The following is an 18,327-nucleotide window of genomic DNA, read 5'->3' on the forward strand; positions in this document are numbered from 1 at the left end:
CACTCATCCTCCCGAATGGCTAGGCATAAACACACAGAATATGAAATCCTCGGTGACCACTCATCCTCCCGAATGGCTAGGCGTAAGCACACCGGAATATGAGATCCTCGGTGACCACTCATCCTCCCGAATGGCTAGGCATAAGCACACCGGAATATGAGACCCTCGGTGACCACTCATCCTCCCGAATGGCTAGGCGTAAGCACACCGGAATATGAGACCCTCGGTGACCACTCATCCTCCCGAATGGCTGGCGTAAGCACCCGGAATATGAGACCCTCGGTGACCATTCATCCTCCCGAATGGCTAGGCATAAGCACACCGGAATATGAGACCCTCGGTGACCACTCATCCTCCCGAATGGCTAGGCGTAAGCACACAGGAATATGAGACCCTCGGTGACCATTCATCCTCCCGAATGGCTAGGCATAAGCACACCAACAGAGTTCATAGCATAAAAGTCAAATTACAATTCATCTCAAGGTAGTCACATCACCATTTACCATTAAGGTTCGTTATGCCATATCGTAAAATATAAATCGTTTCAAAAGAATGTCCCGAAAACGTTTCACTTCTTTAAACAAGTTTCAATTTCCACAATTCGTAATAACATACTTTTATGAGTCAACAACCTTTCAAGTAACTAGTTAAATCATCCATCAAGAGAATTCCAATATCATTACCAATCGTTCTCCTTCATTATTAAGATCATCTCTTATGAGGAAGACATTCATAATATCATATACATATATAGGATTTGTTACAATCTAGGTTTAATGTGGGTTTGTCCCCTCACACACATTAACCACCATTTAGTCATGAATTGGAGTTCAAGAACCATGAGAGAAGAATTACATTTTTCCTTTCATTCATTAAAGAATCTTCAATAAAATTAATACTCTAACAATGGTTTCAAAAGTGATTTTAAAAGAGACATACAAATCACAACCAAAGAGCTCGTAAAAACCGATAGAAACAGTATGTTCAAAAGAGACATACAAATCACCTTTATAGTTAAAAAGGATTTTATTTTTGAAGAGACATACATTCAAAATAAGGTTTTTAAAAAGGGAGACATACATCCAAAATAAGATTTTTAAAAGGGAGACATACCTTAATTTGTTAAACAGAGTTTAACAAATCACTTTTCTAATGAAGAACACCCAAACCCTAGCTTGAATCACTTTGGAAAGAATTATGTTGCAACCCTAGGTTTTGATCACAAAATCATGTTAAGAATCATGGGTTTGATGTTAGAAAGGGAATCGAGACTTGAATTCAACCTAGAATCATGATAACACTTACCTTTTAGGGTTCTTGAGGCTTGGGACTTGTTCTTATTGACTTTAGGGTAAATTTTCGTGAATGGGGTGCTGGGGAAATAAACCCCAACCTTAAATATAACTGAAAACGCATAAACCCGACTTTTTGACCTAAATCCGACCCGTTACGCGATGGTTCCGCGATACGAGACCATCGTGCGATGTTCTGCAACTCAATACTCAGACTTGCGCGATTGGCCCGCTATGCGGGGCCATCGCACGCGCCCCCACGCGCCTGAAAACGCGGCATGTGTCAGTTCTGCATAGTGTTCGGTAAAATGAACATAACTTCTTGTACGTAACTCCGTTTGGTCTGGGAGACCTACCGTTGGAAAGCTATTTCAAAGATCTACAACTTTCATTGAGGAAGTGTTTCCAAATTCGCAACAAATTTTCATAAAAATTGCCTAGAAGACAGACCTACCAAAACTTAGGCGAATTTAAGAGGCCTTAAGAACTTCACTAGTTGGTTTGACTTCAAAACGACAATCTTCCACCCGAATTCATCAAGAATGGATTCATATCGACATAATATCATCTTAATACTAGATTTTTGCATGTTCACACCTAGTTCAAGTTTACGGGGTGTTACAGTGTACTGAAGGCTAGAAGAAGTGCTAATAAGATCTTCATAATCAAAGATCTTAATGGCAATACCAAAACAGATATAGAGGGGGTCTCTAGGGAATTTATTGGCTACAATACTACTTTGCTGGGCACTACTAATGACAACAGGGAGCATGTATGTGGCAACATAGTTAAGTAAGGCCTTGTGCTATCAGGGGAACAGAGAGATTTACTGATTAGAAGTGTTGAAATTGCAGAAAGCTTTATGGGACATAGCTGGTGACAAGGCACCTGACCCAAATAGGTATGGGAGTCATCTTTTTAAAGACTATTGGAGCATTTTAGATAAGGATCTTGTAGCTGGAGTTCAGGAATTTTTTTCCTCTGGGAAGATATTGAAAGCATAGAACACAACTGTCATTTCCCTGATCCCAAAATCTAACCATGCTGAGGTTGTAGGGCACTTCAGACCAATAGCCTGTTGTAACACTATTTATAAAATCATCTCTAAAGTCCTCACTAACAGATTGAAAGAGGTACTGCCCTGTAAAATTTCAGCAAACGAACGTGTTTTTGTGGTAGGAAGAACAATGGTGCAAGGATGTATAACAAGAAGCAAAGTGTGAAGAGTTGTTTGATAAAGATTGACTTGAAGAAAGCATATGATTTAATTGAGTGGGGGATTTATGGAGGAGATGAAGCATGCTTTGAACTTTCCTCATAAATTCATCAAATGGGTAATGAACTGCATTAGTACAACTCAGTATTCAATAACAATCAATGGTGGTGTGTATGGATGCATCCATGGTAAAAGATAGTTGAGACAGGGAGACCCAATTTCTCCCCTTCTCTTTGTAATATGCATGGAATACTTGACAAGGATAATGGAAGTCGTAGCCAAACATGATGGGTTCCAGTTTCACTCTAAATGCCAGAGTCTCAAGTTGAACCATTTATGCTTTGCAGATGATGTGCTGCTATTTTGTAAAGGGGAATTGAGGTCTGTGCACTTACTGCTTAGAGGTTTGCTATCCTTCTCTAATGCTTCAGGGTTAACCACTAACCCATCCAAGTCTAATATTTTCAGTGAAAATATGGACCCTCAGCAGCTTAATAATCTGTGTGAATTATTAGGGTACACTAAAGGTAACTTACCTTTTAGATACTTGGGTGTTTCAATCTCAGCTAAGAAAATCTCTAAGCTTGATTATAAAGTGTTGATTGATAAGTTTACTGCAAGAGTGAGGAGTTGGGGGACTAGACACCTATCCAATGCTAGTAGAACATTGCTAGTGAACTCAGTTTTAATGCATATCCATAGCTATTGGGCTTCCATATTCATATTTCCAAAGCAAGTACTAAAGGGCATCAATGGGATTTGTAGAAACTTTCTATGGGATGGTAAAGTAAATACAACTAAATCTCCACTTGTTTCATGAGATTTAGTATGTATAACAAAGAAGGAAGGGAGACTGGGGATAATTGAGTGCATAACTTTGAATGAGGCTGCTATAGCCAAATATGCTTGGAATATAGCTCAAAAATCTGTGGGTTCGATGGATTAATCATGTTTATACTAAAGATGTGTTGTGGTCTGATTATATACCTCCAAATGACTGCTGCTGGTATTGGAAAAAGTTATGTAAGATTAGAGACATTTTGCTCGATTTATGTGCAACAGGGTTGGTTGCAATCTTCGGGGAAAGACACCATTGCCAGTGGATATAGCTGGAGAAAAGGTGAACTGGAACAATTGACATGGTATAGATGGGTGTGGAGCAAAGGAACTATACCAAAGCATAGGTTTATCTGCTGGCTGGCACTGTTAAACAGACTGCTAACCAAGGACAGACTGCTTCAAATGGGAATGAGCCAAGATGACCAATGCTTGCTTTGTGGGTCAAGTGTGGAAACAGTGGCTCCTATGTTCTTTGAATGTCCATTCTCTCAGAAGTTCTTAGAATAAATCCTTAACTGGCTAGGGAAAGGAATAATACAGAAAGATCTTCAAGGGATTTAGAAGAGGGTCACTTGAAACACAAAGGGTAGAGGCTGCAGAGAGTTGATACTAGCTGCTATTGCTGCATTGATTTATCGCATATGGAAGGCAAGGAACACTGCCTTGTGGGAACATAAAGTCGTGAAATCAACATTAGTTGTTGCACAGGTCAAGCTAGAGTGCACATATCGAAGGGAAATTTTTCTACAAAGGAAGCAGAGTATTATAATTAGAGGATGGATAGATACTACACTTAGTTAGGAGCATATTTTCTTATTACTTGTACAGTGTTGCTAATACGTAGTTGTAGTTGTAGGAAGGTAGAGATTTACTTCATTGCATTGTAACTATTTGTGGAGATTAATAATATGTTTTTCTTCACAAAAAAAAAAAAAAAAAAAAAAAAAAGACTTTCAAGCTCAATATTGCTATAGAACTCTTCATCAAATCCAATTATCTCCTTCCTCATTACCAAAATCTCCCATATTTCTAGAGTGACCGTCCAAAGTTAACTATTTTTGTACAAACTGAAGTTAAATCAAGCACATGATTTGCATGATCGTCATATTCGTTGCACTAGTTATTTAGTGCAATCACATGTATATAAACACAAATTACACTAAAAGATCAGTCTATGTATTGTATCTTGTTAGAAAGGTTGTTTCAACATTTTTCGAAGAAGAAATCTTCACTGGAACTTTACAGGAATCGGTATATGCTGTTGTAGGAGAAAAGGCGCAGGAGTTCTTGACAAAGAATCCTCTTATTTAATAGATGTGAGGCAACATTACGGTTCAGAAGAAGTCCAAACCGTTGTGTTCTTTCATACTTTTAATTCAAATTAAATATATAACAAAAATATATTTATTCGTTATTTATAAGGATCCGGATTAACCCACATGAGTGGCCTGATCTAATTCCTTCACTAACAACGTCAACAAAGCATTTCAGTAGCCAATGGCAACTTGGATTTATACCAATATTTTGCCTAATATTGTAGGACTTTACCTAGTATTTCAATAGCAGTTCATGTTTTTCAGTAAGATTTTTATAACAAAATCCAAAGTAGTGTATTGTAACAAATGGCTAACATTTTGTTAATTTAAAATAATTTTAACCAATATAAATAAATACTACCATTTTGCATGCAACCTCACTGCTTAAGGTCGCACCACTACTAAAAAACTGGCAAAAACCGACGACGAAAACCGACGGACCGCGTCGGTTTTTTCAATGAAACCGACAGGAAACCGACCCTTTACGGTCCGTCGGTTTACATAGCCTCGCTTTTTGAAAACCTACGGACCACGTCGGTTTTTTCCGACGGACTGCGTCGGTTATGTGGTCCGTCGGGCTTTATTCAATAATTTTAAAAAATAAAAAACCGACGGACTGAGTCGGTTTTTTTAATTTCTGATTTTTTATCTTATATAAAAACAATATATATTTTATGAAAAAACCGGCACAGTGCTTCAGTTTTTTATTTTTTTTTTTTTTTTTTAAATAAAAAACCGACACAGTGCATTGATTTTTTCATAAAATTTAAGAATTAATTTTCAGAAAACCGACGGACTGAGTCAGTTTTCCAACGGTTTTCTGGAAAATTTCGAAAATTAATTTCGTAAATACGGGATGCGTCGGTTTTCCGGAAAATTTCTCGCATGCAATTCCTACATTTTACGCGACCCACACCTACATAGAAACCGTACCAAAAGTTTTTCAAAACTAGCATTAAAATGCTCCAAATCAATTCTAAAAGAGCTACAACACATAAAATCACCCTAAGTAATAATAAAACACATCAAACACTATCTAAACACATCAAATACGATCTAAATAGACCTTCAAAGTTCAAAAATATTTAAATGTCCAACCAAAAGTACCATTAACTAGTTTTAACATAAGTCCATTATTAAATCCAAACTACTACATCGATCATCCGGTGTCCGGCTACGTAATCACCGTCATCATCATCTTATGGGTCGGAGGGGGGAGGGGGGGGGGGGAGGGAGAAGGGGGCACACCAAATTGTCCACATGCAATGTGGCTTTTAACTTGTGTCATGAGCGATTCAAGGCTCGCTTTCATGGTGTTACTTTCCTCAACTCTTTTTGCCTCAGTCTCAGCTAATTTCCTATTAAGTTCAGCAATTTGCTGCGCCATAGCTGTGACCTGAACACCGTCAACTCCCTCGGCTTGTCAAGAAGACCCTTCACCTCGCAATCCTGACCGAAGGCGACTTAAGTTGTTCCTTGGGCCTAGACCGTACGCTCTACCCTTTTGTACTCCCCCAACTGCTTTACACCAAAAATCTATCTCTAATTCATACACCGGCAATGAGAACAAGGACACCTAATTACCCCTTCATTTTGAAAAGGGTGAAGTGTCATTGCATGTGTAATAAACCCATCAACACCTTCAACAAATTCATCATGTACACCCACACGATTACTATTATTCATATTATACATCCATATACGATCCATCTACAAAAATATACCCACAAATTATTGAGGTTATAGAAATATATTATAACTTAAGAATTCTAACTTAAAATATAACTTAAGAAAACACAATCCCAAATGCACTTCTAACTTTGAATTCTCAATAACAATTCTAACTTTAATAATTTATAAATTCTAACTTTAATATAATTTTGAAAAGCATAATCCCAACCAATTCTAACTTTGAATTCTCAATAACAATTCTAACTTTAATAACTTATGGATTCTAACTTTAATTCTAAAAATTGAAATTAAATCTAGTCAAATAAAGTCTACATTTTAGTTTTGAGGTTATAGAAATATTATAACTTAATAATTCTAACATAACTTAATAATTCTAACTTTGAAAAGCACAATCCTAACCAATTCTGAAAATTGAAAAGTAAATCTAAAGAAATAAAGTCTACATTTTAATATTGAGGTTATAGAAATACTATAACTTAACAATTCTAACTTTGAAAAGTACAATCTCAACCAATTCTAATTTGGAATGATCAATAACAATTCTAATAACTTATGGAATTCTAACAAAAAGCACAATCCAAAAAAAAAAAAAACTAGTCAAATAATTAAAGTATACATTTTTGCACATATTCAACATCAATAATATTACAAAGAATGATAACTAAGCTAACACAAATACATTGACAAAAAACATGAAATATAGCACAATCTCAAGCAAAAAAAAAAAATGACAAGTAAACTAGTCAAATAAAGTTTACATTTTTTTCACAAATAAAACATTAATAACATTGCAAATGATGTTTAACAAAGCTAAATAGACTAACATTAGGCCTAAAATCTACAAATAAAACTAAAATTGAAAGAATTTTAAAAGCCCTAATTTAAGAGAAACTAACCTCAATTAATTAACTTCAAAACGGGTCTGGGGTAGGTGGGGATGGTCAAGAGGTGTGCTGTGGCGGCGGGGAAATGGGCGGCGGGGCTGGGTGGAGGGGAGGGGGTCGGCGGGTAGGGTTTGAGGGGAATGGGAGTTTTAATTTGGAAGAGGAGAAGAAATGGGTATAAAACCCGTCTACCATGTTTTTAAAGAAAAACCAACGGACAAAACCGACCCTGTCTGACGATTTTTTTCGCACATTTGACCAGATTTTGACCCAAAAAATTAAAAAAAAGAAAAGAAAAAGGGAAACCGACCCTGTCCGTCAGTTTCTTAAAAAAAAAATGTTTATTATTTTTTAAAAAAACAAAATGAATTGCATATTATTTAAAATATTTTAAAAAATAAAACCGACGTCGTCCGTCGATTTTATATTAATTATTATTATTTTTTTTAGTAAAACCGATGTGGGATGTCGGTTTTTTTTTTTGCGGAAATATATTTTCAAAATTCTGCCAAAAAAACCGACGTCGTCCGTCGGTTTTCTAATTAAAATAATTTAATAAAATTAGAAATGCAAAAAACTGACGTAGTGAGTCGGTTTTCCATCGGTTTTTTAAACCGACGCAGTGCGTCGGTTTTTTGTCCGTCGATTTTTGGCAGTTTTTTAGTAGTGCACAGTCTAAAATTGTCTTCTAAACACTTGGAGGAGGTCCTGCAGGTAAATCACCTATCTCAAGTAGTACAAATGGCTTGCCTAATAATATGCACCTTATTCATACCAGCCTGATGTCCTATTCCACTGACCCACCAAATGCCTCATGACGACCATGAGCTCAATAGGTGTTTGACCGCTGTTTGAAATCTACATCACCTATATTAATTATTTTGTTTAAAGTCTCAGGTACATATCAACAGTTACTTGATGTTGCAGTGGATGCAGCAAAGAAAACTGGAGAGATAATATTCCAAGGATTTGACAAGACTAAGCATGTGGAGCACGGAGGAGTGATAGATTTGGTAGCAGATACCTATAAGGCATGTGTAGATCTCACTTTTAAGGAGTGTTTCCTGAGGCATATGTTTATTGGTGAAGAAACTACCACTGCTCGTGGCAATTTTATTTTGAGCCGACTGATGAACCAACTTGGACAGCCAATCCACTCAACGGAACAACTAAATATGAGCATGGGTTTCCTTTTATTGGCCTATCTATTGGTCTAACAATTGAGAAGGAACTAGCGGTTGGTGTTCACTGCAACCCAATTATCAATGAGATTTTCACTACAATTGATGAAAAAGGGGCTTTTCTCAATGGGACTAGACGGCACGGGCCCAACACTTTGAATTATAGTGTATCTATGTGTATGTAGTTGTGTTTGGGTAGTGATATATATATATATATATATATATATATATATATATATATATATATATATTATATTGCTAATAAACATACATAAGTTTGCACTGTTTTTATGCATATATATATACTATGTTCAAAACACGATTAATATAACATTGTAGTTTGTGCTCCGTATCCAAAACTTTATTATATTAGTATTTGCTACGAATACAAAGTTTGAAAAAATTTATCAATACTTTTTAAAAGAGAAGACTTGTTTAAAAGGAAACTATTTTCCTCTCTTTGAGATAAAACAATAGCAATATTTAAGCATCAGTTGATACTTTGAATTTCAATTCGATTAATTTAAAGGTGTAAAATATTCTATTGTTAATGTATGTAGATTGGACGTAAACAATAATTATTATTTTTTTAATCAAATTTTGATTTGGATAATTCTAATTCAAATTATTAAATTAATTTTACATGTGTAAAACGAAACAAAGTAGAAATTTGATTTTCTATTTAAACGAAGAAGTATTATTTTGTAATTTTTGTAAATATTCTTGGTTTAGCTCACTTTACTTGTCATGTTATCTTTTGCACGTTTTTTTTAAGGAAACGTCAATTAGAATTAGAATTTGACTAATTTATCTTATTCATTATTTGATCTCCATTTAATATTATTTTTTCTTTTAAAACATTAATCTCTTTTCACATTTATTAGAGTAGGAATAAAAATGAAAAAGTAATTAAATTCTATCTTATTTTAAAATATAAATATTAAGTATATTTATTTTAGTAAACATAACAAATAAATGATATCGCGGAATAGCAAATACAACAGTTAAATATATAGATTAGATCTCAAGCTAATATAAGAAAAGAAAAGAAATTGTATGGTTTACTTAACCTTTTCAAGAAAAGAATAATATAGGGTCCATGTTTTTCTTTGTCTACAATAATTTCATTTCTCTACTCAATAATAGGTTGATACGCATGTGCAGCAATAATCCACCATTATTGACTTAATAGGAGTATGATTTTTTAATATGGGGTGCATTTTTTTTTTTTTTTTTTTTGACATTATTTTTTTTTTAATATGGGGTCCACTTTTTTTTTTATTTTTTATATTACTTATTTTTTTTTAATATGGGGTCCATCTTTTTTTTTTTTACATGAGTTTGGAGATGGTAGGGTCCACTTTTTTTCCTTTTTTTTTTTTAATATTGCTTGGTGTTTTTAGTATGGGGCCCATCTTATATTTTTTTTTTGTTTTAAGAGTGACTACATACTATGTTCCAAACACGATTAATATAACATTGTAATTTGTGCTCCGTATTCAAAAATTTATTATATTAATGTTTGCTATGAATACAAAGTTGGCAAAAATTTATTAATACTTTTTAAAAGAGAAGACTTGTTTAAAAGGAAACTATTTTCATCTCTTTGAGATAAAACAATAGCAATATTTAAGCATCAGTTGATACTTTGAATTTTAATTCGATTAATTTAAAGGTATAAAATATTCTATTATTAATGTATGTAGATTGGACCTAAATAATACTTATTATTTTTTATCAAATTTTGATTTGGATAATTCTAATTCAAATTATTAAATTAATTTTACATGTTTAAAATGAAACAAAGTAGAAATTTGATTTTCTATTTAAACGAACAACTACTATTTTTTAAGTTTTGGTAAATATTCTTGGTTTAGCTCATTTTACTTGTCATGTTATTTTTTGCACGATTTTTTAAGGAAACGTCAATTAGAATTATAATTTGACTAATTTACCTTATTAATTATTTGATCTCCATTTAATATTATTTTTTCTTTTTCGACATTAATCTCTTTTCACATTTATTAGAGTAAGGGAAAAAATGAAAAAGTAATTAAATTCTATCTTATTTTACTACTGTACTATATAGAAGAATGGGTTTATAGTTTGGAAATGGTGGGGTCCACTTTTTTTTTTTAATATTGCTTGGTGTTTTTAGTATGGGGCCCACTTTAATTTTTCATTTTTTTAAGAGTGACTAACGATTTTTTTTAATATTGATTGGTGTTTTTAGTATGGGGCCCACTTTTTTTTTTTATTATTATTTGGTGTTTTTAATATGGGGCCCACCTTATTTTTTTATTATTTTTTAATGATGACTGACGACGAAATTTTTCCACAATCTGATCTTGTCAAGGCTCTGTTTCCTTCAGAGGCTGGAACAAAGCGGGATAAGCCTATATTGGATGCTACTACAGGAATAGTCAACAAGTTGCTTTTCAAGGCGTTGTATGAAACAGAGCCGAATGAAATTTATGACTAGTACAACCCCCTCCAGCAGATTGACATAAAAATTTTGCTTTATTTTTGTCCAAATAGGTTCTAATTCAACATTTTATCTCTCCCATTAATGACTCAACATGTGCTTGACCCCTTTATCATAATATTTTTATGTTTAGAGATGTGATAAAAGCTCTTTTAATTTTCTTCGACTGATGATATGTCAATAGTATGATTTTCTTTGAAAAAAAATACATCTTCAGCGGTTTAACCAAACCTAATTGATATTATATCCCGACCACATACTTGAACTTGATGTCCCAATATCTGCTCAAGCTACCGAGCTTGAAGTAAATACTAAATAAATTTCCCCAAAACCAATCAAACTACCGCTCTATCTAATGCACAAAGCGTGAAATTGGTAGGAGATCTTGGTGCTTCTAGTGATAATGCACTACCATTACAAGTCCGACAAGATCGAACTCATCCGCTGACTAACCCATTGATAGAGAAAAGCTGATGAACTAAAAGAACACAAACAAAAAGATCGACATTCTGTCATTAATGCTTTCGATGTTTAGGTTCAAGAAAAAGTTAATAATTTTTCCAACTCATAACATTGTTAGCAATGATGCAAGTGATCTAAATAATTAAGGATTAGTGAGAACTGCGAATGGGAGTATTGATAGAGGTGATCTATTGCGCACCTGCCTGTGGCTCTGAAACAAACTAGAATTCTCAACACAAATACTCAAGTATTATATAATCATAGATAGACAAATCACAACTTGCAACACTTGAACTACTGAATTAGAAATATCAAGTCCTAAAGATAGAGATAAGAATGGGATGAGAAGTTAGAACTCAGAGAAAAGGGATGAGAGAAAATAGATACTTCATAACTATTGCCTAAACCGTTCTTCTAAGTCATAGTCCTTTTAACTGGTTGTTAATTGGGTCTGGGTGATAAGATTTGAATTGGGGAAAAACACCAATTCAACACTAAAATGCGGAATTAAAGGATAACAAGAAATTGGGATGAGAATTGAAGAAAAGGGGATGAGAAATAGAGGATAAAAGCAAGACCCAATGAATAATGAACCTATGAGCAAACCTAAGTATATGAAACCTAGACCCTCTCAATTTGATTCAATTCAAAGAACCTATACTATTTGAAATCAAGGCAAGGGAAATTCAATTGAATCCACAAATGAACAACCCTTCATGAAATCAATGGAAATCGGTTCAAAACCAACAATGGAATCCACCATTAAATATTACTAATCTAAAGCTAATCCTAGCTAAACAATCTATCTCTCCAAAGGAGTATTCTCAATTCATCATAATCTAAGTGTAAATGAGGGTCATCCTCCTACTTATACTTATAGGAAATAAGAAGAAACCTAACTATTACATTATTGCCCTTAATGAGGCAAGGGCCTTGTTTGGCTAGTTGGATGTTGGCTTGAAACTTGAAAAGACTCCGTCTTGCACATATAGACATCATCCAATCCTCAAAGCTTGCAATTGTGAATATTTACATCTATGCCCCTTCTTTTGCACGTCTAGCCACATTTGCATTTCTACCTCTTTGCACTTCTAGCCACTTTTGAGTTCTAGGCCTCCTTTCTAGTAGCTTCTTCTCCAAGCCTCGCCCAAGCTACTTTCCACACATCATAAGCCATCTTGTGTGGCTTGTAGGAGCCTTCAAAGGCCTTCCATGTCATCCATGTCATCCTTGTCATCCACGCCACTTACAAGTTGTTGACTTGGCCTTGGGTGGATGTCTTGAAGTGAAGTGTGCCAAGTAGGATTATATCATCCTCCCCTTCTTCAAAAGGATTCGTCCTCGAATCCGAACCTAGCAAAACCTAGAGGAAGACATACGAAAACATACTCCTCAAGGATTGAGGGTTAGCACATAAAGCAATAAGCACATATTTATGCCAAGGATGAACAACCTTGTGGTACAACCACACATCTATGACAATCATGACTAATATTTGCACACATGAGGTATCAAGAAGTTGATTCCTCCAAGGTTCATGACATAAGGATAGAGTAATAAAACCAATGGATTTAAAATACGAAGTATGCAACTCGACATTGGTTCTATTTAACATGTAGCACAATGTCCAAACAAGGACACTCTCATTTTTCACACAAGGACTCTCCCAAGATAGTGCTCTCAAATCACACAAAGTGTCACTCGGATCAAATGGGAAGAACATCCACCCAGTATGGTCAAGAACACAATCGGCTAGATCATAAGAGCCTTCTCCCACATAAGATGCACTCCCCATAGCAAGAATGTCATCATATACAAATAAGTAGTAGAGAAAGGTATCACGTAAAATAACTTACTCATCAATATCACTTTGCAATGTAACCTCACCATACGGTTCAAGGATAAGATTATCCAATAGGCTACTATGACGTTGAACATGAAAGGAAGAATTAGCAATTTCTAGACAAGAATCACCTTCCTTTGCAATACTTTCCCTCCCTATAAGTGGGTTACAACCCCTCAAGGGAAGATTTCCATCATAGGGAAGAGTGTCGTCATCCCATAGTGGGTTACATATCACATTATAGTCTCTAAAGGAAACCAAACGTTCAACATTACCAAACACCCTACTAGGTTCATCACTCTCAATAGTCATGTTAATTTCAAATAACGTATTATCTATAAAGAAAGAAGAATCAATGAACACTGAAGAGTCAAAACATACAATTCCACTCTCATAAAGACAAAGGTCACTTTTCACAACACTTTCATGCACACGACTAGGTAAATGATCATTTATACCAAAATCATCACTAAATTGAGGGTCATTAAGCACATCACAAGGTTCCTCAATTAGTGGACTATCATAGCAATCAAATTGATCAACACAATTATCCACACTAGTTGGATGCAAATCGATCTTGTAAGAAGAATCAACTCGGTCATCGCTAGGATCAACTAGTGGGTGAGCTATCATATCACATGACAATATACTAACATGCAAATCATAGGGATCAACACTAGGTGAACACAAATTGATTTTACAAGAAGAATCAAGATGGTCATCAATAGGATCAACTAGTGTTGGATCACCCATATCAACTACATTATCAACAATCAATAAAGCACTAAGCTCAACATAAGGTAAAGCTCATTAAGCTCAATTAAGGACCAGCTATCATTTACACTCACTTCAACAACATGGTCAATCACATCATCTGTGGTGTTAATATTAGCTGTTTTACCTTGAAATTCGCACACAACATCTCTTTTACCTCGAATTTCAACTTGGGAGTCCATTTGCTCCTCCGGGAAGCTCTCAACTACCTCATGAACTTTCAAAGTTTGAGGCTCAACATTCGGTTTTCTTCCAAGTATACATACACCATTTTTCAAACAACTAGAGAAGAAAGAAAAGTTATAAGGGTTAGAATAGGGTTGTGACAACTCCCTCACATCACTCATCACAACCTCTCCTTTTTCCACTATAGAGTTGTCACTTTTCAATCCCTTACTCCTCTCAATCTTTTCTCTCTCAATTTTATGAGAGTTAGGGCAAGTGTCAAGTACATCTTTGGAAGGGTTAAGGGAACCCTCCGCTTCACTCTCCTCTTTCGCTTCACAAGGCTTAGACTTCTCCATCTTCATTCGTTGTACCTTGCGTAAGCGTTCCATCCGTTCATCCATACTATTCAACTTCCCATCCATACTTTCCGTCTTTCCATCCATACCTTCCATCTTCGATGTCAAGCTCGACGATTGATTCGTGAGCATAGCCAATGAACTTGCTATGGATGACATATCTCTTATCTCTTGAATCAGATTTCCTTGATTAGTCATTATAACCTTGTGACTAGGATAAGACATCGGACTTGAGTAGTCTCCACAAGGACTTGCATAACCAACAAGTTGGTCACCTCTCGTCAACACTTCTCTTCTCCTACCCTCCACACCATAACCATATTGAGAACATGGCACCTTCAGATTAGGATAAGAATCATAGTTCATTGTGTTTCTTGGATTAGGAAATGTATAATCTCTTCTCCTCCTCGGACTGCTCCTACTCGGACTAATTCACACACTTATACCATTTTGCTTGGAATAGGAAGTATTACAAGGCAATGCACGTGAATGTCTATTAGAAGAACCCTCATAAGAATTATATGCAATCCCATTATCTTCACATGCATACTCACTATGAAGTGCATAGCCACTAGGCTCATCATCACCATATTCTTCCTATTCTTGCAAGTTCTCACCAAGTGGTTCATATCGAAAGTGTGAGGAAGGAGCATACCTCAATTCGCCCCCATGTCCATGGCCTGTAGGATGAGACTCTTCATGCTCGTATCCACCATAGGACTCTTTTTCATGCTCATCTACTCCTTCTTCTTCATAAGCCTCATGAGGTGTTGCCTCACAATTGCCCTCGGAGTAGTATTCTTCACCCTCATACGGGTTATGATCATATCGACCATATTCTTCATTCGGTCTATGAGCACCATCACTATCATATTCATTGTAAGAATAGTGATGCTCATATCCCATGTCATCTCCTTCATAGCCCCCATATTCATCATAGTCATACCCTCTATTGCTAGAGGCATAACCTTCAAAATCATCTCCACAAGACTCGGAAGCTATGGATGACATCCTTATCTCTCCTTCTTCTTATGTCTCCTATTCGTGTACCTACAAAACGAGCAAACAAGATTAGTAGCAAAAGCTCCTCATGTCACTCGTATTTGCACTCAATCTTACCTTTCAACCTAAGCTTCTTCCAAGGTTGGTCAGGAACCCTTTTAATCCAATTCAATTCACAAGATTGTTAACCTTTGGGGAGGAACAGATTCTTGTTAATCGAAAGACGGATGACTCGATAAAGCAAAAGGACTTGAGCCAAGAAAATTCAACAAGGTTAAAATGAGAAAAGCTTAAAAAGAATTGGCACGAAAGAAATTCGGACTCAAGAACTAATCAACAACTAAGTAAGGTTAATTACTAGTGTTAATTAGCTTGGAAGATCAAGAAAGGATGAACAAATACCTAACGAAACTTAGAACTGAAAATGAAGTGAAATCGGGTTGAAGAACAAACTTGCAATGCAATTTCGGGTAAATTCAGGTAAATCTAGAGGTTGTGGCTTTGCATACAGGTTGTTTATGGCATGTTATATGATTCTGCAAAGGATCGCTGAGGGCCCATAAGAGGAACATAAAATGCATTTCAGGAGTGCATTTTACTGTTTGTATTTTTGTACCCGTGAAAATATCTTCAAAAATCTGCTTTCTAGAACCAATTTACGCTAGGTTTTATGGCCGTAAATCTTTTACGGTCCCTAAAGTTGGACCGTATATTTACTTCAGTGACGAATTTTTTGCATGTGGGTCCTTGAATTTTGGGTTGGGTTTTTTTGACTTTTTCTTGACTTGTTGGATCCACACAACCTAATATTTTTCCTTTTGGGGTAGAAAAACACCTTTTGACAACTTTGGGAAAATATTTTGGATCAAACGTACCCTTGGGTCATCTTCTTCCTCATGAAGATATGAAGATCTTCAAGAACACCAAGAACATTCAAATTTTCAATATACCCCCAAATCAACTCGTTTTGTCTCAAATTTCAGATCTAAGCTGCCTTTGAATTAGAGAACAAAGCCCACTAACTAATTAGCTTCAATTTCAACTCAATCACCAAACCCACTTTTGAGTTCTTCAAGGTCAACAATGGTGATTGACTGAAACTTCAACCAAATAGCTTCAAACTTTGTATCTATCTAGTTTTCACCTCAATAAGCTCAAATCCAACCACAAAAACAACAAAAACAATTTTTGTTTTTATATTTTTTGATTTTTTTTGTGGGATTTTCAAATTTTGAGCCTAGGATTAGAAATTGTAGGAACAATCTCTTAACTTATGCTCTGATACCAAATGATAAGATTTGAATTGGGGAAAAACACCAATTCAACACTAAAATGCAGAATTAAAGGATAACAAGAAATTGGGATGAGAATTGAAGAAAAGGGGATGAGAAATAGAGGATAAAAGCAAGACCTAATGAATAATGAACCTATGAGCAAACCCAAGTATATGGAACCTAGACCCTCTCAATTTGATTCAATTCAAAGAACCTATACTATTTGAAATCAACGCAAGGGAAATTCAATTAAATCCAAAAATGAACAACCCTTCATGAAATCAATGGAAATCGGTTCAAAACCAACAATGGAATATACCATTAACTATTACTAATCTAAAGCTAATCCTAGATAAACAATCTATCTCTCTAAAGGAGTATTCTCAATTCATCATAATCTAAGTGTAAATGAGGGTCATCCTCCTACTTATACTTATAGGAAATAAGAAGAAACCTAACTATTACATTATTGCCCTTAATGAGGCAAGGGCATTGTTTGGCTAGTTGGATGTTGGCTTGAAACTTGAAAAGACTCCGTCTTGCACATATAGACATCATCCAATCCTTAAAGCTTGCAATTGTGACCATTTGCATCTATGCCCCTTCTTTTGCACGTCTAGCCACATTTGCATTTCTACCCCTTTGCACTTCTAGCCACTTTTGAGTTCTAGGCCTCCTTTCTAGTACCTTCATCTCCAAGCCTCACCCAAGCTACTTTCCACACATCGTAAGCCATCTTGTGTGGCTTGTAGGAGCCTCCAAAGGCCTTCCATGTCATCCTTGTCATCCACGTCGTTTGTAGAGTTTGAAGTTTCATGACTTGGCCTTGGGTGGATGTCTTGAAGTGAAGTGTGCCAAGTAGGATCATATCACTGGGTGCCAAATCAACCTTAATGAAGGCTTTCCAGTTCTATTGCTTCTTCTTGGCCCAATAATTAATTGTGTGACATTTGGCTGAAGTTGGTTCATAACAATACTTTCGTCCTGAATAAGAACCTTGTCTTCAAGGTTCGAGTAGGCATGAGCATTCCCATGTATGGTTGAACTGGTAAGCAGCAAAGAAGCAACTTGATTGGCAGCCTGGAGTAATCTAATGATATCACTCGAACTTGTAGAAGCACTACTGGCAGCAGCATAAGGGACCTTCGTCATATTTGCCAACAACAACTCACACATATGGTAAAGAGGATCTGCAATTCCCTTCTCACTCCATTCTTCCTTAGCTTTAATTCTTTTTCTCGAAGTGATGATGAGTAATTGTAGAAACTCACCTTCCACTAAATCTCTCCACCGGTACTGATATCAACCCATGTTCTTTCTGATTTACAGTAAAACTCATCCGCATTATCAAATCGAGTTCAGTTATAACTTGTCTCGCAACCACACACTTGTTTAAAAGGATAACAAAAACTAATGCATTACCTCAGCCATAATGTAATCTATGACGTGCAATCGACTCAACCATCTCAATGACCCCATTAAGTTTGTAATCAGCAGAGTGTACAACCTGAAGCTTCACCTTATATCCGCTCCTTAATACTA

General features: G+C 35.6%; 1 pseudogene; it reads left to right on the forward strand.

Moving 5' to 3' along the window:
* Positions 1-3,501: 3,501 nt before the first annotated feature.
* LOC132032033 (inositol monophosphatase 3-like) lies at positions 3,502-10,903 on the forward strand (annotated as a pseudogene).
* The last annotated feature ends 7,424 nt before the right edge of the window (positions 10,904-18,327 follow it).

This window comes from Lycium ferocissimum, chromosome 9 (genome assembly GCF_029784015.1).
Source record: "Lycium ferocissimum isolate CSIRO_LF1 chromosome 9, AGI_CSIRO_Lferr_CH_V1, whole genome shotgun sequence".
NCBI classification, from domain to species: Eukaryota; Viridiplantae; Streptophyta; class Magnoliopsida; order Solanales; family Solanaceae; genus Lycium; species Lycium ferocissimum.